General features: G+C 42.0%; 1 long non-coding RNA gene across 5 annotated transcripts in view; it reads right to left on the bottom strand.

Annotated features, from left to right (window-relative positions):
- Positions 1-1812: 1812 nt before the first annotated feature.
- LOC148055134 (uncharacterized) overlaps positions 1813-24706 on the bottom strand; it is a 41397-nt gene continuing 18503 nt past the window's right edge. Inside the window, exon 4 of one of the 5 annotated variants that reach the window (XR_015705794.1) lies at positions 1813-1831. This is a non-coding gene — a long non-coding RNA (uncharacterized LOC148055134). The other 4 variants (XR_015705790.1, XR_015705791.1, XR_015705793.1 and 1 more) reach the window with 4 other exon arrangements.

The following is a 24706-nucleotide window of genomic DNA, read 5'->3' as shown; positions in this document are numbered from 1 at the left end:
CAGTGAGTTATCTGATCAGAAAGGCTCAATTTAAAATGTGTACATCAGGCTTTGCAAGAGGCAGCTGCTGGGCTGGTTAGTCACATCAAGTCTCTACTCAGAAATAGAGCTGTTCTTGAAAGGGCTGAAGTGCCTGAACTGGTGTCATCTTTCCATTTGAATATCAGATATAATTTTCCTTGTATTTTCTTGCAAAATTTCAACTTTCTGTTTTTACAAATTTCAAGTTTTGATATGGCTAGGAGCATCAGTAGAAACGAACACAAATGATCTAGAAAAGTACAAACACTGGCCTTTAGATGCCAGTATGTACCCGTTAAATATTAATTCCTACCACCACAAGGTAAATCTGTGAAGCAGAAACAGTTTTCTAAGGTGGAGCTGAGCTGAGGTTATATTATCAAGCTAAATGGAGATCTCACCTTATCAGAGTTTCATTGTTCGCTCTCTTCATCCAACTAAAATTTAGTAAACACACAAGAGGAAATGATGAAATTGGTATGCTTTTTATTTATTTATGTATTTGAAGTTTGAAGATTATATATTGAAACTTCTGATTTGGATTTACCAGAGAAAATCCAGATTGATGTTTGCCTTTGATAGTTTTCAGCTTCCTCCCACTCCTTCATGCAAAGATGCTGCAAGGAGTTTGAAGATGTTAATATCACAGTTTCATGTGATGTGATAACCAGATATCATGGACCAAATTCTACCTTTGGATAGACAGACAGGGATGTCAGGGAGAGAGATCCATACATATACATAAGACCAAAAATTATCATGTGCACTTAAAAGCAAAATAGTAGTCTAATATAGGACATCTTTGTCGGTGGGAGGGAGGGAAGAAGAGCTAATATTTTAAGTGTCTTGGAAGTCATTGTGCCTGTCACTTTTAATATACACTGTATTTATGTTGTACATACATATATATGGCATTTAAATTATATTGTATTCATATTTGTCGTGGTTTAACCCCAGCCAGCAACTAAGCACCACACAGCTGCTCGCTCACTCCCCACCAGTGGGATGGGGGAGAGAATCAGAAGGGTAAAAGGGAGAAAACTCGCGGGTTGAGATAAGAACAGTTTAATAATTGAAGTAAAATAAATTAGAACAGTTAAATAGGCAAAGCAAAAACCGTGCACGCACGCAAAGCAAAACAAGGAATTCATTCGCTACTTCCCATCGGCAGGCAGGTGTTCAGCCATCCCCAGGAAAGCAGGGCTCCATCACGTGTAACGGTTACTCGGAAAGACAAACGCCATCACGCCCAATGTGTGTCGTGTTCCCCCCCCCCCCCAGCTTATATACTGAGCATGATGTCATATAGTATGGAATAGCCCTTTGGCCAGTCTGGGTCAGCACCCCCCCGGCTGTGCCCCCTCCCAGCTTCTTGTGCACCCGGCAGAGCAGGGGAAGCTGAAAAGTCCTTGACCAGTGTGAGCGCCACTTAGCACCTATTTAGCAACAGCTTAGCACTACTTAGCAAGAACTAAAGCATCAGTGTATCATCGACATTGTTCTCATCCTAAACCCAAAACAGCCCCATACCGGCTACCAAGATGAAAATTAACTCTCCCAGCTGAAACCAGGACAATATTATAGTTATATTGCATATAAAAAGGTCTTTTGGTTTACCTAAGAGTTGAAGTTTTGATGTGTGGGCTCATATCTCTGTAGAGTCATTACTAGGTGATAAAATCTGCGTGGAAGTAAAATGACTCAGTAAATTTTACTTCATGTTTCATGCAAGCCAAACATATTTTGCTTAGAGAGTTTCTCTTAAACCTTTGGGGTAATCCTTGTGTACTTGAGAGGAGAACTTTCTCCACTGTAAAAGAAAACATATATTATTGAGGATTCTATTTAGAATATACCTATTTTTGCAAGTGAAACTTTTAAAATGTATGCATATATACATTTTCAATTCTAAAAAGCATTAGATTCTTAGAGGTGAAGAAACCTCTTAGAAGTGGTTTGTGTGTTTCCACTTTCTAAAGAATCTCTGGAATCCATATATTTCAGATGGGAATTTCTGCTCCTGCCATCAAAGAATATTCTTAGGATTGCAGGTGTTCCCAAAAGCAATAATTTATTTCAAATCAATGACAAATAAGTGAATATACATGAATCTATAAATGATTATCAGTGGTGCACGTGGGCAACCAAAACTCACCAATAACTAGAAGATAAAGGCTTATGTGACCCCATCTTTCCCCCTGAACTTTATCCTTGTTCCAATAAAAGATATTATTGTTCCCTACAAATATTTCATGCCTCATGTCCTGTAACTGTGATGATCTAAGGATTAGATACCATATAAGATATGTACACACTAGTCTGGATGAGCCAATTTTTATGCAATTATATTATCCAACTCAAGAAAATTTTTTGGAAAATGCATTTCCTGTCTATAAGTGTGAAATACTTTCTATTCCTGTTTTTATTCAGTTGAATAGCAAACTTGGGTTCAGTGGTGAAGGATTAATCATTAAACCATTTAGGGTTTCAACTTACTCCTATAGAAATTACTGAAAAAACTTCACTGAATTTAGTGGAATCTGGTGTGCCCTTAGCAATTTTTAAAATTGCGCTGTTTATTTAGACGCCTATTATGATTTTAGAAATGAAACACTTGGAGACATCTATTTAAAACTCCATGGAGCTGCAGTGTGATCTAATGCAGACTGGTATTTCCAGCCCTTTAATCTTTTCAATATATCACTTCATCTCTCCCTATACTTCTCTTTGTTGCCTGACCATCTGTCTCATATATTTTCTATTATATAGAACTTTGGGAGTGGAATCTCTTCATATGTAGGTCCTATAGGACCTACCATCATAGATATCTCAACCTTGATTGTGAAGAAATAACAATAATAATGATGCACCTGCCTATTTAGCAAGATTTTTCAGAAGTGCTGAGAATCATGGAAGGTGCATTTTAATTCTAATAGGAGCAGATGAGTGAGAATCAGTAGATGTCTTCATTTTCATTAGGTCTCAATGCAGAAATTCTTAATGCCACCCCCTGTCCTGTTATACTGCAGGTAAAAATAAATAATTCTAAATGTATGTGGTTCAAAAGATCTATCTTCAGGTATATTTAAACTAGTTGTGACTTTGTTTTACGCTGGTTACTGTATGCTTTTGCTTGAGTAAGGATTGCAGAGTAAGGTTATTTTGGGTTCCCAATTGTCACCTGACATTATGGGGACAGACAAGTTCTTTTGGGGATCCTGGGCAGAATGATGATGGCACTAAGTTGTAGTTGCAATTAAAATTTTTTTTTTTTAACAGAATTTTATGATCAGAGTAGCAGAATCAGTGTAGCACAATTTTATAAGTAGTGTAGCACAGAATTTTATAGCACAGCTTAGCTTATGGTTCCTAATCACGTGGACCCTCTGCAGATTGGGTCAAATCTTAATACTTGGCTTGCAGTATCAATATAACAATCATAATCTAGACTCAAAACATGTAAAAGAATACAAGTCACTGTTATGGTTTAACCCCAGCCAGCAACTAAGCACCACACAGCCGCTCGCTCACTCCCCTCACAGTGGGATGGGGGAGAGAATCAGAAGAGTAAAAGTGAGAAAACCTGTGTGTTGAGATAAAGACAGTTTAATAGGTAAAGCAAAAGCCACGCATGCAAGCAAGGCAAAACAAGGAATTCATTCACTACTTCCCATCGGCAGGCAGGTGTTCAGCCATCTCCAGGAAAGCAGGGCTCCATCACGCGTAACGGTTACTTGGGAAGACAAACGCTATCACTCTGAATGTCCCCCCCTTCCTTCTTCTTCCCCCAGCTTTATATGCTGAGCATGACGTCATATGGTGTGGAATATCCCTTTGGTCAGTTGGGGTCAGCTGTCCCAACTGTGCCCCCTCCCAACTTCTTGTGCACCCCCAGCCTACTTGCTGGTGGGGTGGTGTGAGAAGCAGAAAAGGCCTTGACTCTGTGTAAGCACTGCTCCTCAGTAACAAAAACATCCCTGAATTATCAACGCTGTTTTCAGCACAAATCCAAAACATAGCCCCATACTAGCTACTATGAAGACCGTTAACTCTATCCCAGCCAAAACCAGTACATTCTCCACCCCTTATTCCATACCATTTACGTCATGCTAAGGTCTCACACTATCCAATACATCCTCATTAACCACCACCCCCCTTCCCATCCTTTGATACAATACACAGGTATCATTCCCTTAGTCAATGGACCACCTCTGCAAAATGTCCATAAATTCCCACAAATGTCCATTGAGTTCATTTAGTCCATGACTTTGGGCTCCATCTGTGATGGTGGTCGCTCAGGACAGGAGAGGTGGTGTGTTGCATGGAGTCATTGGGCACCAAAGCCAGCTCAGGTTGGGTCACTGCTGCACTGCACTGCTTCTTGTAAGGCTTGTCCTCCATTGGTTCAGGTGGTTCCTGCTATAGTAATTACTACAACATGCAACTCAAATCCTGGGTTACAACAATTTAAAGGTATTTCCATTACAATCTCCACTCCTGTTCCCTTTGGGCCAGGTTATAGGGTTTAACATTGCAATGAACTCCTCCCCTTGCTCCTAGCCTGGCTAGCAACAAGGGGCTCCTGCTATAGTAATTCCCATAACATGCAACTCAAATCCTGGATTACGACAATATAAAGGTATTTCCATTACAGTCTCCACCCCTGGCCCCTTTGGACCAGACCATCGGGTTTAACATTGCAATGAACTCCTCCCCTTGCCCCTGCTCTGGCTTGGATTTATCCACAGACTGCAGTCCCTTAGGGGAGTACCCGCTCCAAGTGGAGCATTATCTGTGAGCCACAGTCTCTCCAGGGGTATACCTGCTGCGGCATAGACTTATCCACAGCCACAGTCGCTTTAGGGTGCACCTGTTCCAATGTGGCCTTGTCCATGGGCCACAATGCCTTCAGCGATACACCTGCTCCAGCGTGGCCTTACCTGCAGCCACAGTCTCTTCAGAAGTAAACTTGCTCCAACATGGCCTTACCCATGGTTGCAGTCCCTCCAGGGGTGTACCTGCTCTGTCGTGGCCTTACCCATGGCCACACGCTTTGAGGTGCTCCAGCATGACCTCATGCACAGTCATCGATGCTTCAAGGTGTACCTGCTGCAGCATGGACTTATCCATAGCCACAGATGCTTTGAGGTGTATCTTCTCCAGCGTGGACTTATCCTTGGGCCACAATCCCTTCAGAGGTATACCTGCTGCGGCACAGACATAACCATGGAGTTGTTTCATATATTCTCGCTCCTCTCTCTCACACACTGCTGTGCAGCATTTTTTACTCTTGTAAAAATATGTTATCGCAGAGGCACCACCAGCCTCACTGATTGGCTCAGCTTTGATCAGCAGTGTGTCTGTTTTGGAGCTGGCTGGAACTGGCTCTGTCCAACATGGGGGCAGCTCTTGATCTCTTCTCACAGAGGCCATCCCTGCAAGTCCCCTTCTACCAAAACCTTGCCACGCAAACCCGATACGTGATCTTACTGTATTATTCTTTAAATTATTCTAGAAGTTAGTTCACAAGTGTCTGATGGAAAAGGGGAAAAATTACTAGTTTTCATAGGTTAGTCTGGCATAATAAGTTGGATCAATTAATAAATGGGGTTATTCAGAGCGTAAACTGTGAAAGGACAGGTGAGAGGTGCCCCTTAAGGAATGATGTATATAATTCTGCAAAAGAAAAATGTGAATAAAAACAAAGGTGATCAGAGAGATGCTTTTTGAGATTATGCTGAGCTACCTAAAATATACCAAACACTTGCCAGTCAACTCCACTACATGATTGTTATGAAGGTACAGTTGGTAGTGATAGTAGCTTTTTAGCATCATTGGCTCTATGGTATAAGCTAACAGGTGAATTGCCATCAAGTTTTCTCTTTTACACTCAGTTGTCCCTATCATGGAATAATTTAGGTTGGAAAGGACCTCTGGAAGGTGTCTAGTTCAACCTCCTGCTTGAAGCAGGTCCAGTTAGAGCAGGTTGCTCATGGCTGTGTCCATTTGAGTTTTGATCACCTCCAAGGATGGAGTTTCCACAACCTCTCTGGGCACCTGATCCAGTATTTGACTGCCCTCATGATGAAAAAAATTTGCTTATGTGAAAACTTCCTGTGTTCCAACTTCTGCCTGCTGGCTTTTGTCCTGTCATTATGCACCTGCTATCAATATTGCTATATGCTCTTATTAGGTACTTGCAGACAGCAATTAGATGTCCTCTGAGTATTCTCTTTCAAAGGTTGAACAAACCCCACTCTCTGAGCCTCTCCTTATAGGTCATGCACTCCAACCACCTAATTCCCTTGGTGGTTGGACTTATTTCTGGATGTCCATGTCTGTCTTGTGCTGGGGAACCAAAATTGAGCACAGTGTTCAGATGTGGTCTCACAAGTGCTGAGTAGAGGATAATAATCACTTTCCTTGATATGCTGACTATGCTTTTGCTAATACAGTGCAGTATGTGCTAGACTTTCTCTGGGTCTGCAACTTGCTTCTACTGAACTGTCGTGCGTAGTTGCAGTAAAAAAAACCCTACTTAGACACCTCTCTCTTATAAGTACATGCTTATAAGCAGTTCTGATAACCGCTTGAAGCAAGGCAATGGCTAACACTTCAGCAGAAGTGTTCTGGTGCCATGAAGATGGTGTGATTGTCTCAGTATTTATGATCTTTAAAATATATGCAAAGTCAATGCAATAGTAAAAAAATATTTCCTGTAAATAACAAAATAGAAAAAGAAAGATACAAATAAGAAAGATTTTTTTAAAAAGTAAACTACTCCAATCCGATGTTCTTTATGACAGTGTGGTGGGTTGACCTTGGCACCTGGCAGCCAGCTAAGATTAACCCACCACAGACAGTATCTGCTTCTGTCTGTATTTGTATGATTCCAAGACCTCAATTTTCATGAGGGCCTCTCAGCATGCATGCAAAGTAAAAGGAAACAATTTGATATAAAATAGATTGCTATATCTAATGTGATGTGTTCAATTGACACAAAGAATGTTCGGACCATTGATCAAGAGCACAGAGAATTAAGTCATAGGCCTCAAATGCTAGTAAGAAAAGAATGGAAAATATATTGATATGATGACCTGAATAATTGAGATACAGAAAATGAGTGATGCCAGTTAGAATATGTAAGAATGTAAGAATTGTGCCTTGTTGGTGTTACTTGGAGTTCTATAAGGAGTGATCCTATACCATTTACTTTTGATGTAGTAATGTTTTCATTTTTGAAGGTGAATTCCCTATTAGAGATAGTATATAATCTGTTTATAATCTTTTCCATCAGCAAAACCAGATATTTACAGATATCTGTCTATCTGACACTTTGTGTTCAAAGCCTGAGCCCAGATTCTGGTTAGTTTTGTAGCTGACAATTGTGGAGGACAGTAGCTGCATCACATATAGCTGTGATTCTGATGGTGAGGTTACAAACAGCAAGAGAATGAGCAAAGGTGAGCACTGACACAGAGCTCCTATACCATTAATAGAAGAACTCACATGAAGAAGTTGGTAAAAATTAAAATATTTGTGTGGTAGATTATTTTCCCAGATTTAGGATATGTCCAGCCAGTGTTTTAGTATTTAGAGGGGGTGTGTAAGAGCTTTGAGTTTGGACCTAATATGTACATATAACAACCCCTTAAATTACCTCTATGCCTTCTGAATGAACAAGCTGGCAATGCAATGTGTGCAAAATGTGGGCTTTTTGGAAGAACACCACAAAAAATTGTTTGCCTATGGTTTACAGGTGAACAAAATTAATTTGCATTAATTAATGAGAGAAATTTAGCTCCAAGAAGCAGATCTTGAATAGCAGTTGTTAGTGAATTTTTAACATCTCTAGATAAAACATCCTACACCCTCTGATAGCAAAAATATAGGCTTTTAACCATAGCATTGCTGTCAGGCATTGCGATCATGCATAAGAATAAGTTGCTTGCTGACATACACCCCTTCCTCCTCATGAAAAAAACTAAATAAAATCTGAAGCTGGAATATAATCAGCTTCCTCTCAGATATCAGATATGTAGTCTTTAAGTGAGAAATTCTATTAAAACATTTGAAATGCCAGCTATTGGAATAATCGACCAACTGTTTGATAAAATTGAAAAAGAGAGGCTGCGTATTATCGTCCACTTGCTCTTTCAGCTCATCAAAATTAGTGGATGACAGGTTGCATACCTTGCCAGTCTCACGGCAGGCATCCTGATTTCTACTTCATTCAGTCTAGGCCTAAGGGCAAGCCAGTGTTTGCTGCAATTTTTTACAGTAGCAAGACAATTTAGCAGTAATGGCTAAAAGTGGGGAGAAAATTAAGCAATTTGCTGAGATACAGAAACAAAGCCAGAAAATATTTGGCCTCATATTACGCTTCAAATTCATAGTCAATTCATTAGTGTAATTTAGGCTTACATAAGCCTTTGAGTGATTAATTCTACAAATGCATTTGAAATGATGCCTGTAAGAATAACTCACAGATTGGTGAGCAAAATTAAAAGATGGGGTAGAATAAATCCTTCATTTTCATCTGGTACATGAAGATTTATAAAGGTATTTGCAAAAATGAGTCTCTCAACTTATTGTAAATGGATAATATTAAGGAAAAACTTTACAGTATCTGACTTACATTTGTGAACCAAATGTTTTATTTGATCAGAATGCTTACTGAGTCTTAAGTAGCATGAATTTTACTTTTGACTGGCTTGTTTAGGGATGACTTATAGGCAGACCTCTATTTTGTGTCAGATGCAGAACCCCCTTGGAAAACTGGTGATATAGTAGGGGGGGCTTATTGGCTCAAACTTAATAGTTTGAATTAAAATATTAAAATATTTAATATTTAAAATATTTTTTAAAAACTGGTTTGTTTCTTATATTTTAACCAAAACACAGTCTCCAAAAATCCAACCCAACTGATCAAACTATAGTTGAATGAATTTAAGAGAGCGCTTTAAGGCCACTTAAATTAAATAGCTATATGCTCATTTAAAATTTTTATAAATCCTGCAGTCATAAGAAACAGTTCTGTAATAAAACCTTAGCTGCACTGAGGGTCAGCTTTAAAGGATTGTGTTTAGGTGTGAGAACCTAATCTCTTCAATATTTTATGGATATAGGGAGCTTTGTTGTAGCCTTGTACCTACGTTAATTCTCAAACACAGAAGTCATCTGTATATGTCCGAGCCCTAAAGTAATAATAAAATTGCCATGATTTATGTTTTATTGGATAAAGACACATCTTGGCTCAAGTGGTTGGAAAAACTTGGATTGCATGGAGAGAAGTGTGGTACTGGGATTTGCATTCTTGAGTGTTTTGGTTTGGTAGATACCAGAAATTTGGAAGCCAGGATATTGCCGAAGCATATGCAATATGCACATGAGGCTGGGAACTGAGTAAAGAGACTCTTCTCCAGGAACCTTGCTCAAGAGGGATTACTGACAGAAGTGGGAGTCAGTAGATTTTTAAAAAAACAGAAGGAGAGAATAGCTAAACCATTCATCAAAGCTAAAATTCTCTTGAGATATCTTGAAAGAGAGTCCAGATGATTTTAGGCCACAGATCCACCACTGGCCAAAGCTGAGCCAATCAATCAGTGACATTGGTAGCATCTCTCTGATAACATATTTTTACAAGGGTAAAAAACGTTGCGCAGCAGCTGGGAGAGAGATGAGTGACAAAATGTGAGAGAAACAACTATGCAGACACCAAGGTCAGTGAAGGAGGGGGAGGAGGTGCTCCAGGCGCCGGAGCAGAGATTCCCCTGCAGCCTGTGGTGAAGACCATGGTGAAGCAGGCTGTCCCCCTGCAGCCCATGGAGGACCATGGTGGAGCAGATATCCATCCTGCAGCCCATGGAGACCCCATGCCAGAGCAGGCTCCTGGCAGGAACTGTGGCCCGTGGAGAGGAGCCCACGCAGGAGCAGGTTTTCTGGCAGGACCTGTGGCCCTGTGGGGAGCCCACGCTGGAGCAGTACGATCCTGAAGGATTGCACCCTGTGGAAAAGACCCACACTGGAGCAGTTCTTGAAGAACTGCAGTCTGTGGGAAGGACCCATGTTGGAGAAGGTCATGAAGGACTGTATCTTGTGGAAGGGACCCCATGCTGGAGCAGGGGAAGAGCGTGAGGAGGAAGGAGCGGCAGAGATGAAGTGTTATGAATTGACCGCAACCCCCATTCCCCATCTGCCCTGCACCACTCGGGAGGGAGGCGGTAGAAGAGTTAGGAGTGAAGTTGAGCCTGGGAAAAAGGGAAGGGTGGGGGAAAGGTGTTTTTGATTTTGTTTTTATTTCTCACTATCCTACTCTGTTTTTAACTGTCAATAAATTAATTTCCCCAAGTCGAGTCTGTTTTGCCCTGACAATAATTGGTGAGTAATCTCCCTGTCCTTATCTTGACCTAAAATACACACAGAATTTCTCTTTGCATCTGTAAGAAGTGGATACCATAGAAAAGAAAGACCACCTGAAGATTGCCTTTTCTCACAATCATATGTCCTGATACTCTCAATGAAGTTAAGTTTAACTAGTCAAAAGAAATGAACTATGAAACTATATTAGAAGAATCTGAGCATTGCAGCACTTCCTGCAATAATGAAATTTGAGAAGATAATTTGTACTTGAGTCCAAAAATTAGAGAAGGATTTTAAATTGGCTTAATTAGCCTGACTCCAGTTTGAGGGAAGCCAACTAAATCCACATCCCTCTAACTCTCTGTTCTCTGATCAGGCAAAAAGAACTCAAGGAGAGACTTACTGGAATAGCCAGAGCTGACTTTTAAAATTTTCCATATATCCCATGAGTCAACCCAACCAAATTAACCTTGTGTGGGATGTATAATGCTAGAAGCCTGCAGATCCAGAAGATCTAAGGCAGTAAAACATTTGGATCTCAAAGTCAAGCTAAAGTCAAGCACTTTGGTGCTCTGTGATAATCACTGAAAGTCAAGAAAATTCTGAGAGTATGGAGGAAAAGTGTGGAATAGATTATATTACTACAAAAGTTTCCAAGTGCTGAGGAAGTCAGTCTTATATGTACAGAGAATGACAGTGCTCAGATGAATTTTTCTTTCTAGAAATGAGCATTCTCGAAGAAGAAAATGAATGTGCAAGGTAACTGGAACAAGCTAATGTTGTCAGAAGAAAATGTTACTATTAAAAGGAAAGTCTTGGATAAGTACATGGGAAGAAACTTATGAGGCCTATGATATATAGAATGACATGTGTGAGCTCTAAGAATAGGAAATTGAGTCCTCAGCACAGGAAGGACATGGACCTGTTGGAGAGGGTCCAGAGGAGGGCCACAAAAATGATCAGAGGGCTGGAACACCTCTCCTATGAGGAAAGGCTGAGAGAGCTGGGGTTGTTCAGCCTGGAGAAGAGAAGGCTGCGGGGAGACCTTATTGCAGCCTTTCAATACTTAAAGGGGGCCTACAAAAAAGATGGGGATAGTCTTTTTAGCAAGGCCTGCTGCAACAGGACAAGGGGTAATGGTTTTAAACTAAAGGAGGGTAGATTTAGACTAAACACAAGTAAAAAATTTTTTCACAATGAGGGTGGTGAAACACTGGAACAGGTTGCCTAGAGAGGTGGTAGATGCCCCATCCTTGGAAACATTCAAGGACAGGCTGGATGGGGGTCTGAGCAACCTGATCTAGTTGAAGAAGTCCCTGCCAATTGCATGGGGGTTGGACTAGATGACCTTTAAAGGTCCCTTCCATCCCAAAGCATTCTATGATTCTATGATGTGCTTATGCTTGTGATAATGGAATGTGTGAAGCAAAGAGATAAAGCTGTCTCTTCAGACAATGCTGCCAAAAGACCCAGGCTGAATCACCCCAGGAGGCCCGAAAATTTAGCATGTCTGTCTCCCATTATTCTTCCATATTTTGGCCTGATGTGCCACTGAAGTGGCATGTCAGAAATGGCTCTCCTTGGCTGACTCTGCTGCTCTTCCTCTGCCTGCCTCCCCTCCTGCCCACTTGTGCAGCCCTGCCAGCTAGCATGCCTCCTCCTCCTCTTCCTTCTCTCAGGGCTGCTGGCTGGGCTGCAGCTCCTCCCTGGCACTACCTGGCATAGCTGCCAGCTATGCTGTGGCTGGGGTGCCAGGACTCAGGTTTCTCCTGCTCATCTGCCTCCACTTGCTGCTGGTGCTGTCACAGGCACCTGCTTCCTTTTTGGAAGAGTGGCCTCCCCATAGTGGTGCTTTCTGAGCACAAGAGGCCTTCACTTGCCACATCGTAGGCAGGTGCACAGCAGAGAATAGCAGAGGCGTTTATAGGTGCAGCAGTGCAAAAGAAAGTTTAGGTGCTTCTTTCCTTTAACCAGATAATGAGGGTCTGGAAAATTGGGCTAGAAATTTCAAAAGGTCATGAGTTTTTTTGGTTGTTTTGGGTTTTTTTTCCCATGACTCTCTGCTTCAGGTGTGTGACAAGGCTGCAAGTGTTAAGACTTGAAAACTAAAAAAAACCCCAAAACCAAAATAGAAGAACCTCCAGCTAAGCCATTATTTTCTTCCAAACTACCCAGCCTCAATTATTCTAAAATTAATGTTTATGAGCTTTTCAAGTATTGCTACTTAAACATGTATTATTTGTTGGTAATAATAATTGTAGAAATATTTTGCTATTTGTGAACTGATGTTAGTCTTAGGCTATGTATGCCACATGCATTTGTTGCAAGATGTGCTTATATAAGGAAGGCCTATAAGTTAAGAACAGTTCACTTCAGCTATTTGCTACTTCATGTTCATCTGTATGAATCTATAACTTCAATATGGTTAAACCTCTTGTATGGTTGAAGAACTGTACCCTTAAATATGAAAAAGTAAAAAAACGAATGTGTCACACTGCCTATTAACATGTATGTTTAAAAAGCCTGTGATGAGCTATGTATGATCAGTAGATATGAAGTTGTATTTTAGGCAATGGAATATTTTGCATGGGGACATCAGAAGGAAGATTTACAGGTGAACCCTTATTAAAAGCCATAGTTATAAACAACTAATTGATCTGTTGGAATCAAATTGACCATAACAATTAAAACCCCCATTTATTAGATGTTTTTTTCATTGAATGATCGCATATATTCTTGTCTAAATCTACCATGGTATAACTGTGGCTGAATTTATAACTAATATGTCTTTATGTTAAAAATGCTGAAGGTTTCATAGTCTATAATACATTAGATGTAAATATCTGTAAGTGTCAGACTCTTCTTAGTAAATGAATACTAAAGCTACGAAAAATGGGGAATTGATTTTGGAATCCTTAAATGTGCATAATGGTTACTTCACCATTTAATCAGTCCTGGCTTCTTTCTCTGAATTGCTTAATTTATGAATATAACTTTAGTTCTATTGTTCTAGAGACCATTTCTCTTACAGCACTTTTTTCTTATTTTTTTAAAGGGCAAAAGAAAAAATAATTCTGTTCAAGACTAGAAAGGAAATTTTGCTGAAACAACAAAATAAAAAAATTGCTCACTTGCAAAATATCACTTTATGTCTTTACATTTTGACTTGATTCAAATTTTGATCATTTCACATTTGAGTTTCATGTAGGAATCTATCTTGTCTTTTTTACTAAGACCTTGCTTGCCAAATAATAATAATTTTTATTATATAGAGCCCCCACCATACTTAGATCCTGCACAACTCTGAAGACAAAAACTTAATATTTTATATAAACAATACATTGTGTGATGGCTGATCTCTGTTATGCCCTTCGTATCCACAAGAGTGGATAACTCATGAACAGCATTGGCTGCTATACCACTCCTGAGTTATCTCTTCGCATATGAAGATAAATGTTTTAACAGAGCTCAACCATCAGATATAATATACAATGTATATATTCTTTTCCTCATGCCACTTTGCAGGAGTGGAATGGCTTCTGATGACAGGCATGGAAAATTAGGTGCACTTGGAAAGTAGGGCAATAATAGGTTTTGAAGAGAGTAAAACTTTTGATGAGTTGACATTATATCAGGGGAATAAATGAAATTTTACTTTAGTGTAGTAACAAGAGGAACGGCTTTCTCCTATGACATAAATATATCCAGTTTGTATGTGTGTTTGACCTAGGCTGATGACTTTGGAGAAGGGCATGATTAGTAGAAAGACAATGCTTGCCCAGTACTTAGCAAGATAATGACTTTTTCATTCTCAGCAAGACAAGTAATATTTCCTAATTGAGACCTCTGGCCTTTGAAGTATTTTGCTGAAGTTTGACTTAAATATGTCAAATGCTACTTTAAAAAGTATCCATAAATACTTTGCTGAACTGAGGCCTTTTCTCAGTGTCTGTCCTGATAATGTATACATATTCATAATTTTAAAATGTAAAAGAAAAATAGAAGGGGGGGAAAAAAGTAAATATAACAAAAAATTAGATCGCTTGCTGGTGCAAAATTAGTTGATTCATTGATATCAGTGGAGTAATACTGATTTAAAGCAGCACAGGATCTAACTTTAGCAGAAATTTAGCCATTTTTGGATTCTTGCCTCTTACTGATCTTGTCTTCACTGAAGGTACAATTTCTGTGAGCCAGTCAAAGGAGCTGGCACCTCTTTGAGTGTAATCAGAAGTTTTCAAATAAAATTAAATAACTTCTCCTCATCCAGCAGGGAAACTTCAGTACTGTGATTTTCACATTTATTACGATAACATGTACAGCACTTTTAAAATACCATCAGCCTCTGAGAATGCAATGAGTCCTCTGACCACATAGGCATGTTACAATTTTTTTAGGAGAATAATTCTAATTTTGTGCTTTAGAGACTTATGCTTAAGGAAACACTTTTTTCCCCATATAATCTATATTTAAGTGTTGCTTTGGAAATTTTCAAAAGTTAAAGGCTCTGTTAAAAAATTGAAAGTTTGGCGTATCTGCATGCAGAAGCATAAACTGATCTTATAAATTAATTTGTGTTGTAATTGCTCTCTGTGTTGGTCTGGCTCTTAGCAAATCAGTGCTCAACTGATAAAAAGAAAGATTTGGATGTTGCTATTTGAAGAAATAGGGCTATGAAAAAATAAATGATACAGCCTTTTCTTAGGGAGTATGCCATGCTTTTCTTATGAGTCTCCCTCCTTCTCATTATGGTGGGGTGTTAGGATATTTTTTGAAAATTTTGACCATTTTTGCGTAAGCCTAGCATCTTTGCTGTATTTATGTTAACAAGCACTAAAGGCTGCTAATCAGGATATCATGAGTTTTCAACTATTCTTATAGAAATGCCCATGTCATGCACGCTACCTAGGAATAGCTAAGAAGCAATGGTCTGTGTTTTTATCTCATTGCAATGCACAAATTCGTAGAAATAGTTTAGGCATCTTTATTTAGCCCTTTCTGTGACTTGTTTTATCTCACATCTTTAAATACTAGCTTTAGAATATAATGTGGCATTACAGATGTGTGATGGTCTGATACAGGGCTAACAATATATTTGTATTTTTCCCGTACTATATTATACAAGGCTGACTGATACATTGCAACATTTTGAACAATTCATCAAACAAATAGCTATGTTACAAGAGGAGCTCAACAGATAGTGCAGTATCTGGGAATGTGCACGAGAGATCAATATGTGGTATTGCATGCTGTCCCAGGCTGAGTGACAGCCCAGCCTTAAGGCTGCACAAGGGGAAGGTAAGCCTGAATTCAACCTCGAGCTGGCTGACACAAGTAACTTGCAAGATGAAGGAGACTGGACCCTTATCTCTGCTTGGGGCAGATGGAAGAACCTTCCTCCTTCCCCTGAAGTGCCCCTGTGTAACAGATGAGATGCTCTGGGGATGGAGAATGAAGAGCACATGAGTAATGGACAGGATCCAGGAGAAGCCGATCGTGCAAAGTTGATCCAACCGCCCACCCGCATTAGAATCAGTGCCACCAGAAAAGCGTGCAAAGTATTAGTAATTGGAGATTCCTTACTGAGAGGCACCGAAGCACCCATTTGCCATCCAGACAATTTCTCTAGAGAAGTCTGTAGAGAACTGCTAGTGTAAAACAACAAGATGTCTCAAACAGCCTGGTGCTAAAACCACAATGCAGAGCGATGGTCGCTAGGACCCAGGACCGGACAGGACCCTGGAGTGAGGGTGAGGGAGGGAGTCCTGTGGAGACAGGGCGGCCTTGCCTCGGCACCATTCCCCATGGTCTGTGAAGCGTCTTATTCCCCCCCACACCTACTGCCTGGGGGACAGTCCTGGTATCGCTCCTCTTGGTTTGACTGGTCGCTGATGTAATTTTCCAATTAGCAAAATTACTAACCACTTGTGCCTTGGGAAAGGAATTTGGGAGGGAGCTAAAAGATAACAAACTGTGGAAAACTAACGGCTCTAACCTTGAAGAAGAGCTAACAAGCCAACAAAAGTGAACATCTTGGCACCAAAGACTGGACGGTGGCCAGAGAAGATAAAACTGCAGAAAGTAGGTGAAAGGTAAATGTGGCGAGGGGAGATCACGACCACCGACTCAATTCAGGACCGAAAAGACTTGCCCCCCCACACCTGAAAGGAGCATGCGTGCTAATTTACATAGCAAGCGAGGCTAATTTAAATACAGTAAACCAATAGTGTACAAAATGTTAATCACTAACCAGTAAGTGTAAATTTAGGCGGGTTTATACTAATCATGTAGCCTGATAAATGTGCTGTAGTTTGTTGTGTGTGTTGGTGCTCGTGTGTGTACCGGTACTCGTGTTTATGTTCGTGCTCATGCTCGTGCGTGTGTGATTTGTGGAATTATTATCACCGAGCACCCTGCGCAGAATCAACATCTCTATAAGAACCTTCACTTCTCCTCACTCTTCTTCTTCCCTCACCGAATACCCTTGTTGGCAGGACCAACGCTGGATCCAGGACTGGTGATTCTCTTTTCTCTCTCTCTCTTTCACTTTTCCTATGGTGATTAAGTTGTTAAAGTTGTTAAATTGAAGTCAAGTACTACCTTGATTTTCTGTAAAACCGCATAGCTGGGGTGAATATAACTGTGAGAGGGTTGGCGGGTATCGAATATTTGTACTCAATATTTGTCTCTATAGAAGCTTTCTGTTAAAGCTGGTGTTTGTGTACGGACCTTGAGTGTTGGCCCACCTTAATCCACACCGAGAGGATTTGCGAATCTTTGTCACTTCTCCCCCCTCCTCCCCAGGTGGGACGTGACATTTTTTAAAGTCTGCTGCCTACCAGGAGCTCGTATTCGCGACATCACTGAGAGGCTGCCGAGCCTGGTGAACCCTACAGACTATCATCCGCTCCTACTATTCCACGTAGGGTCCAATGATACTGCAATGAGGCAACTGAGAACCATCAAAAGGGACTATATATCCCTTGGAGCAATGTTAAAAGGATCTGGAGCACAGGTGGTGGTCTCCTCTATCCTCCCAGTCAAGAGAAGGGGTTTAGGAAGGAGGAGACGAATTGAACAGGTGAATGCCTGGCTACGTGGCTGGTGCCATACTCAAGGTTTTGGCTTCTATGATCATGGATCTACCTTTGAGAAGCCGGGTCTGTTGGGAGCTGATGGGATTCACCTGACCAAGTGGGGCAAGAGGGTCTTTGCCAATGAGCTGACCAGACTTATACGGAGAGCTTTAAACTAGATCTAGAGGGGGAAGGGGATGGAGTTTTGAGCAACAGAGAAGAGCCAGGGGCTGCTGATGTATTAGGAACCAACAGGGAAACACGTGTGAAATGCCTCAAAGGAATTAGGGCATGTTCCTCTAAAAAGGTGACAAGGTTGATAGCCCAGCCGAAGTGCCTCAATACCAATACATGCAGTATGGCTAACAAGCAGGAGGAGCTGGAAGCCATTATGCAGCTAGAAAGTTATGATCTAATTGCTATCACTGAAACTTGGTGGGATGAATCACACAACTGGAGTGCTGCAATCGATGGCTATAAACTGTTCAGGCAGGACAAGTAAGGAAGGAGGGGTGGGGGCGTTGCCCTCTATGTAAAAGAATGGATTGACTGCACAGAGCTGTCTTTGAAAAACAGCGATGAACAGGTTGAGAGCTTATGGGTAAAAATTAGAGGCCAAGTCAACAAAGGAAACCGCGTGGCTGATGTTTACTACAGACCACCTGCCCAAGGGGAGCCTGTAGATGAAGTGTTCTTACTTCAACTATGGGAAGTATCACGCTCGCAGGCTCTGATCCTGCTGGGGGACTTCAGTCCCCCTGACATCTGCTGAAAAAGCGGCACAGCAAGCTGTAAGCGGTCCAGGAGGCTCTTGGAGTGCGTCGAGGATAATTTCTTAATCCAGGTGATAGACAGCCCGACCAGAGGAGAAGCATTACTGGACCTATTGCTCACCAACTTGGAAGAACTAATTAAGGATGTCAAGACTGGTGGCAGCCTGGGCCGCAGAGATCATGCCCTGCTGGAATTCACAATTTTGAGGGATATGGGCCATGTGAAGAGTAGAGTCAGGATGCCGAATTTGAGAGCAAACTTTCAGTTGTTTAAGGAATTAGCGGATGGGACCCCCTGGGAAACTTCCCTCAGGGATAAAGGAGCTGAACAGAGCTGGCAACTCTTTAAGGACGTTTTTCTTAGAGCACAAGAGCTCTTGATTCCCATGTGTAAGAAATCAGACAAGGAAAGCAGGAGACTGATGTGGCTGAGTAAGGACGTCTTGGTTAAACTAAAGTGTAAGAAGGAAATGCACATGCAGTGGAACCAGGGACGTGTATCGTGGGAAGAATATAGGGATGCTGCCTGGATGTGTAGGGATGGGATCAGGAAAGCTAAGGCACAGTTGGAGCTGAATTTGGCAAGGGATGTGAAGAATAGTAAGAAGGGCTCCTACAGGTACATTGTCCAGAAAAAGAAGATTAAAGAAATTGTAGCCCCCCGATAAATAAGACAGGAGAGCTGATGACAACCAACATGGAGAAGGCTGAGGTACTCAACAGTGTTTTTGCCTCAGTTTTCACTGGCAATCTCTCTTTCCACATCTCTCAAGTCCCTGAACCTCAGGGCAGGGACTGGTGGAATGAAGTCCCTCCCATTGTAAGAGAAGATCAGGTTCAAGACCACCTGAGGAACATGAACATAAACTCTACCAGATGCAGCCCAGGGTCATTAGGGAATTGGCTGATGTAGTTGCCAAGCCCCTCTCCATTATATTTGAAAAGTCATGGCAGTCAGGTGAAGTCCCCAGTGACTGGAGAAAGGGAACCATCACACCCATTTTTAAAAAAGGTAAAAAGAAGGACCCTGGGAATGACCGACAAGTCAGCCTCACCTCCGTGCCCGGTAAGATCATGGAACAGATCCTCCTGGAAGCTATGTTGAAACATATGGAAGGCAGGGAGGTGATTAGAGACAGATGTGGTGGGTTGACCTTGGCTGGATGCCAAGTGCCCACCAAGCCGCTCTATCACTCTCCGTCCTCAACAGGACAGGGGGAGAAAATACAACAAAAAGCTCGTGGGTTGAGATAAGGATAGGGACATCACTTACCAATTACTATCCCAGGCAAAACAGACTCAACTTGGGCAAATTAATTTAATTTATTACCAATCAGAGTAGGATAATGAGAAATAAGAACAAATCAAAAACCACCTTCCCCTCACCCCTCCCTTCTTCCCAGACTCAACTTCATTCCTGACTTCTTCAGCAAACCTGCTCCAGCATGGGCTCCTCTCTCCATGGGGTCACAGGTCCTGCCAAGAGCTTGCTCCAGTGGGCACATTCACCTGCACCTCCTCCACAGGCTGCAGGTGGATATCTGTTCTGCTGTTAACCTCCATGGGCTGCAGGGGGACAGCCTGCTTCACCATGGTCTTCACCACGGGCTGCAGGGGAATCTCTGCTCCGGCGCCTGGAGTACCTCCTTCCCCTCCTTCTTCACTGACCTTGCTGTCTGCAGAGTTGTTTCTCTCATATACTCTCACTCCTCTCTTTTGGTTGCTGTTGTGCAGTAGTTTTTTCCCCTTCTTAAATATGTTATCACAGAGGCACTACCACCATTGCTGATTGGCTCAGCTTTGGCCAGCAGTGGGTCCATCTTGGAGCCAGCTGGAACTGGCTCTGTCTGACATGGGGGCAGCTTCTGGCATCTTCTCACAGAAGCCAACCCTGCAGCCCCCCCCCCCCCCCAACCTTGCCACATAAACCCAATGCAGAGTCAGAGGGAGGGTGGGGTTGGGGGGGGGGGGGGGCTGCCACCAGCCGTGTGCCCAGAGGAGCCGCTAGCTGGGGCAGGGCTGGGAGGCCTTCCTGCCCTCTGCCTCGACTCTCTGGTGCAAGTGCAAAGCCTGGGCACCCTCTGTGATGGACTTCTCATCCATCTGCTTCGTAACCATCTCTGTCGCCGAGCCAGGAATGCTTCATTTCCACTCATTATGTGTCTGCAAAGTTCTTTGGTCTGAACTTACATGTGTCTGACCAACTCAGGGCAATTGTGGATCTCCACTGTTCACATGGCAATATTCTCAGTCCAAGCCGTTCATAATAACAAACTAGATAAGGTTTCATCAGTGCTTTGTGCAATGTCTTTAACACTTCTCTGCCTCTTCCCAAATAGTCTTTCTAAGGTTGCACCTGGGTTTTCATGGCTGACTCCTACCTGTCTAAAGGCTGGCTACTACACCCAAATCCTCCACTTGTTTTGTTTCCAACAGACAGACTCTCAGTTTGTAGAGAGGTAATGGTTTTTATTTCCCTTGGGTATGACTTTGCACTTGGTAGAGCTGAATTTCATCCTTTTTTCTGTTGTGTCATCCTCAGAGGTACTGGTTGTGTGAGTTGTCCCCTTCCTTCTCTTCAGCAGTGGTGATGTCTAGCAAACCTCCTGCTTTTTGTGCTGAGGTCATACATGAACACATTAAATGAGTCCCCAAAATGATCCTTGACAAGCTCAGTGCCTTGTACCTCATAAATGCTGCAGTAGAGCTTACAGAAAAGTTACTCTGAGCACCCACCTCTTGTTCAGTAATCCTGACGTGAGCCCACCAGATCGCAGTTTCTTCTGAGAACTGACTGTGACTTTCCCGTGCCTGAATCAGAGGTCACTAATGACACTGGTATGAGCTGAACACCTAAAATGTTTTTAGCAGAAATGCCTCAAGGCTAAGCCAAGCCCCTCACTACAAGAAGGACATCGAGGTGCTGGAGCATGTCCAAAGAAGGGCAACGAAGCTGGTGAAGGGTCTAGAGCACAAGTCTTATGAGGAGCGGCTGAGGGAGCTGGGGTTGTTTAGCCTGGAGAAGAGGAGGCTGAGGGGAGACCTTATTGCTCTCTACAACTACCTGGAAGGAGGTTGTAGCGAGGTGAGTGTTGGTCTCTTCTCCCAAGTAGCAAGCGATAGGACGAGAGGAAATGGCCTCAAGTTGTGCCAGGGGAAGTTTAGATTGGATATTAGGAAAAATTTCTTCACCGAAAGGGTAGTCAGGCACTGGAACAGGCTGCCCAGGGAAGTGGTTGAGTCCCCATCCCTGGAGGTATTTAAAAGAAGGGTAGACGTGGTGCTCGTGGACATGGTTTAGTGGTGGACTTGGCAGTGATAGGTTAATGGTTGGACTTGATGATCTTAAGGGTCTTTTCCAACCTAAACAATTCTATTATTCTATGATTCTATCTGCTAGAAAGGTCCTCTTCACTGTGATCTTGCCAGGTGCCTCTGAAATAGGGAGGGCAAGGGAAGGTTCTAATCGGTTCCTAATGGTAGGACAGTCTACAGGGTTCACTTCTCCCGATTGTCACATTTTACTTAGCTCTCAAATGCACAACACAGTAGGAGCAAATATTTTTCTATGTGATGTTTTATTCAAAGAATGACCTATACGGTTCAAGAGTTAAGGCATCACAAGAGACGTACTGTTTGTATCTGCTAATCTGATTTTTTTTTTTTAATGGCCATTTTTAAACTAATTCAGCCTCAAAATATCCATGAAAGATATTATAAACTCTTAGGTATTTGAAAGAATGTTTACTTTTTTACGTGAGACCTGTTTTGAGCAATGATATTTTCTCTCTAGTGAATGGATATAAAGCTCCTAGCTGTCTCTGGGTTGCACCAAAAACCCCATCCACTTTTATTAACGATAATAAACAGCCAGATTATAGCGTCCCTGGAAAAAAATGCATTAAAACATTTGTCTTCTTGGGCAGAACTGATTTTAACTTCAGTTCCTGGTAAGGTTAGTTTAACTCTGCATGTTTCATTTCCATCCAAGTGTTCTTGGAGGACAAGAGCTCTTATTTCTAGCAAAGTGAACTTATGCAAATTTTCAGTGTCTTCATTCTTCCTCTTGGATTCCTTTTCACTAGCAACAACATGAAACAGCAGGTGTTAAGTTTCATTTACAGTTGTTCTCAATGTGTGGTTTTGACTTGTTATAGCATTAAAAAAAATAAAGGTTCATTTTCCTATTTTAAATCTTTCTGTCTCAGGTCACAACAGAAGAATTCATGATCTACTATGCAGGAGTCAGCACTTCAATAGACACAGATGTCTATTTTATCGTCATGATGAAGAACACTTGGAAACTCTGATCATATGATTAAAGGAGCAAGACTTCACTTCCACCTTTTGTAGGTTCCCATGATTAAGTGTATGCACAACAACATGCTCATTTTCCATAAGAGCAGCTTCCAGTAAGTGTGCCAATTACAGTCAATCTGCAGAAATAATTCCCAAATGCTTTGGTAGGCTCAGCCTCAGGGGATCAGTAGCATAATCAGAGAGCAGATCTGGCATCCAGCCACACTGCAGATCTGTCCCTTTTCTTCCTTGTCCTGGTTTCAGCTGGGATAGAGTTAATTTTCTTCCTAGTAGCTGGTATAGTGCTGTGTTTTGGATTTAGGATGAGAATAGTGTTGATAACACGCTGATGTTTTAGTTGTTGCTAAGTAGGGCTTACACTAGTCAAGGACTTTTCAGCTTCCCATGCTCTGCCAGGTGCACAAGAAGCTGGGAGGGGGCACAGCCAGGACAGCTGACCCAGACTGGCCAAAGGGCTATTCCATAACATATGACATCATGCTCAGTATATAAGCTGGGGGAAAAAGAAGGGAAGGGGGGACATTCAGAGTGATGGCGTTTGTCTTCGCAAGTAACCATTATGCGTGATGGAGCCCTGCTTTCCTGGGGATGGCTGAACACCTGCCTGCCCATGGGAAGTAGTGAATGAATTCCTTGCTTTGCTTTGTTTGCATGCATGGCTTTTTCTTTACCTATTAAACTGTCTTTATCTCAACCCGTGAGTTTTTTCCCTTTTACTGTTCGATTCTCTCCCCCATCCCACTGTGAGGGGAGTGAGTAAGCAGCTGTGTGGTGCTTAGTTGCTGGCTGGGATTAAACCACAACATTCCTGCATCCCTGACATGTCTTGTCTTTTCTGAGATGAGCTGCTCCTTTCTTCTCAGACATCCACAGTAGGTCCCTGTGGCTCCTGAATATATCCCCTCCTCCAGCCTTAGATACAGCTCTGTTTGACAGAGGATTCAAGAGGAGGAAACTGAAATATTCTGGAAGGGTGGTGATCTGGGACAGACTGTTATAAATGTGAGAAAGCCTGTCCCAGGAGGGTCACATAGCCCTCTCACCCGTAGCACTGCAGCATCTCTTGGCTTCTTGGGTCTCACTTGTGGGACGGAGCAACTGCTCAGCTCGCTGCTGGGAACATGTGAGTTCCCAGTGCCAGGAGGCTGAAGGGAGGAACAAATCAAGAAGGGGAGACATGGACCAGAATAAATGCAAAAGACTCTCCCTGTTTTCTCTATGGCTTACAACTCAGCATACAGGCATCTTTCCTGTGCATACCTTGTTTCAAACCTCTGTGGGCCTGCTTATATCTTTTTTCCCCCTTTGATTTCTTTCTTTTTGTACTGTGAGACCATCTCACTAATTTTCTTTAAAGGGCATACATGTGTTACAGTATTTTCTTCTCACTGATCCTGGAACATTTACTGGTCTAGTAGCTGTTGTCTGTATATACCTACACTGAAAGTTGCTTACTACTTTTTGTATTTATACTGGTTTATGACCAAGCTATGACTTCAGGGAACTTTCTGGGAACTCAAGAACTTGTAATTTTCTTGTCTTGTCATCTTCTGTTTCTGATTCTGAAAAAAGGATGGGAACCTGCCCCCCCTGTCCTGACACCCCCCTCCTGGTCACACCAATGAGACTGTCTCAGTTCTGAGATCTTCTGTCCTTTCCCCGTACAGAGAGTAGGGAAATGGTGTACAAAAGAAACTGAAAAAAAAAGGAGGGGGGATGTTGTCTAATTATTCCTGCCTTGATTCCTTTTCCTTTTGTCATCTTCTTTCTGCTTCTCCACATCGTCCTGCTGCTCTCCCAGACTGAGTTGCTGCTGCTGTAGCAAAGAGTAAATGGCTTGTGTATGGCAGCATTTGCTCCATTTCAGGTTGGCAGCCAGCTAAAAGCAGTATAGGCTTATAGACTGGACTTTCAAAAGAGCTTGACTGATGAAATCTCAGCTCTTACTTAGTCTGGACTGCTAAAAGTTCAAACACTGAAGTCCTGAGTGCTTGCTGTTCTGGTCCTGTGCAAACTCCACTTTTGTTTTGTCCAGCCATGATCTCAGTACAAGCAATAGGTGCTTGCAATTCCTTAGTAAAGGCTGTGCAAACTCAATTATTTTCTTTTATCTGTAAGCCTCCGGAAACTTGCATATTGGTTGACACTGGAAAC

Source organism: Nipponia nippon, unplaced genomic scaffold, assembly GCF_047370975.1.
Source record: "Nipponia nippon isolate SJK-2023a ecotype South Korea unplaced genomic scaffold, ASM4737097v1 scaffold_26, whole genome shotgun sequence".
In the NCBI taxonomy this organism is placed as follows: Eukaryota; Metazoa; Chordata; class Aves; order Pelecaniformes; family Threskiornithidae; genus Nipponia; species Nipponia nippon.
This window is presented reverse-complemented; position numbering and strand designations above follow the sequence as displayed.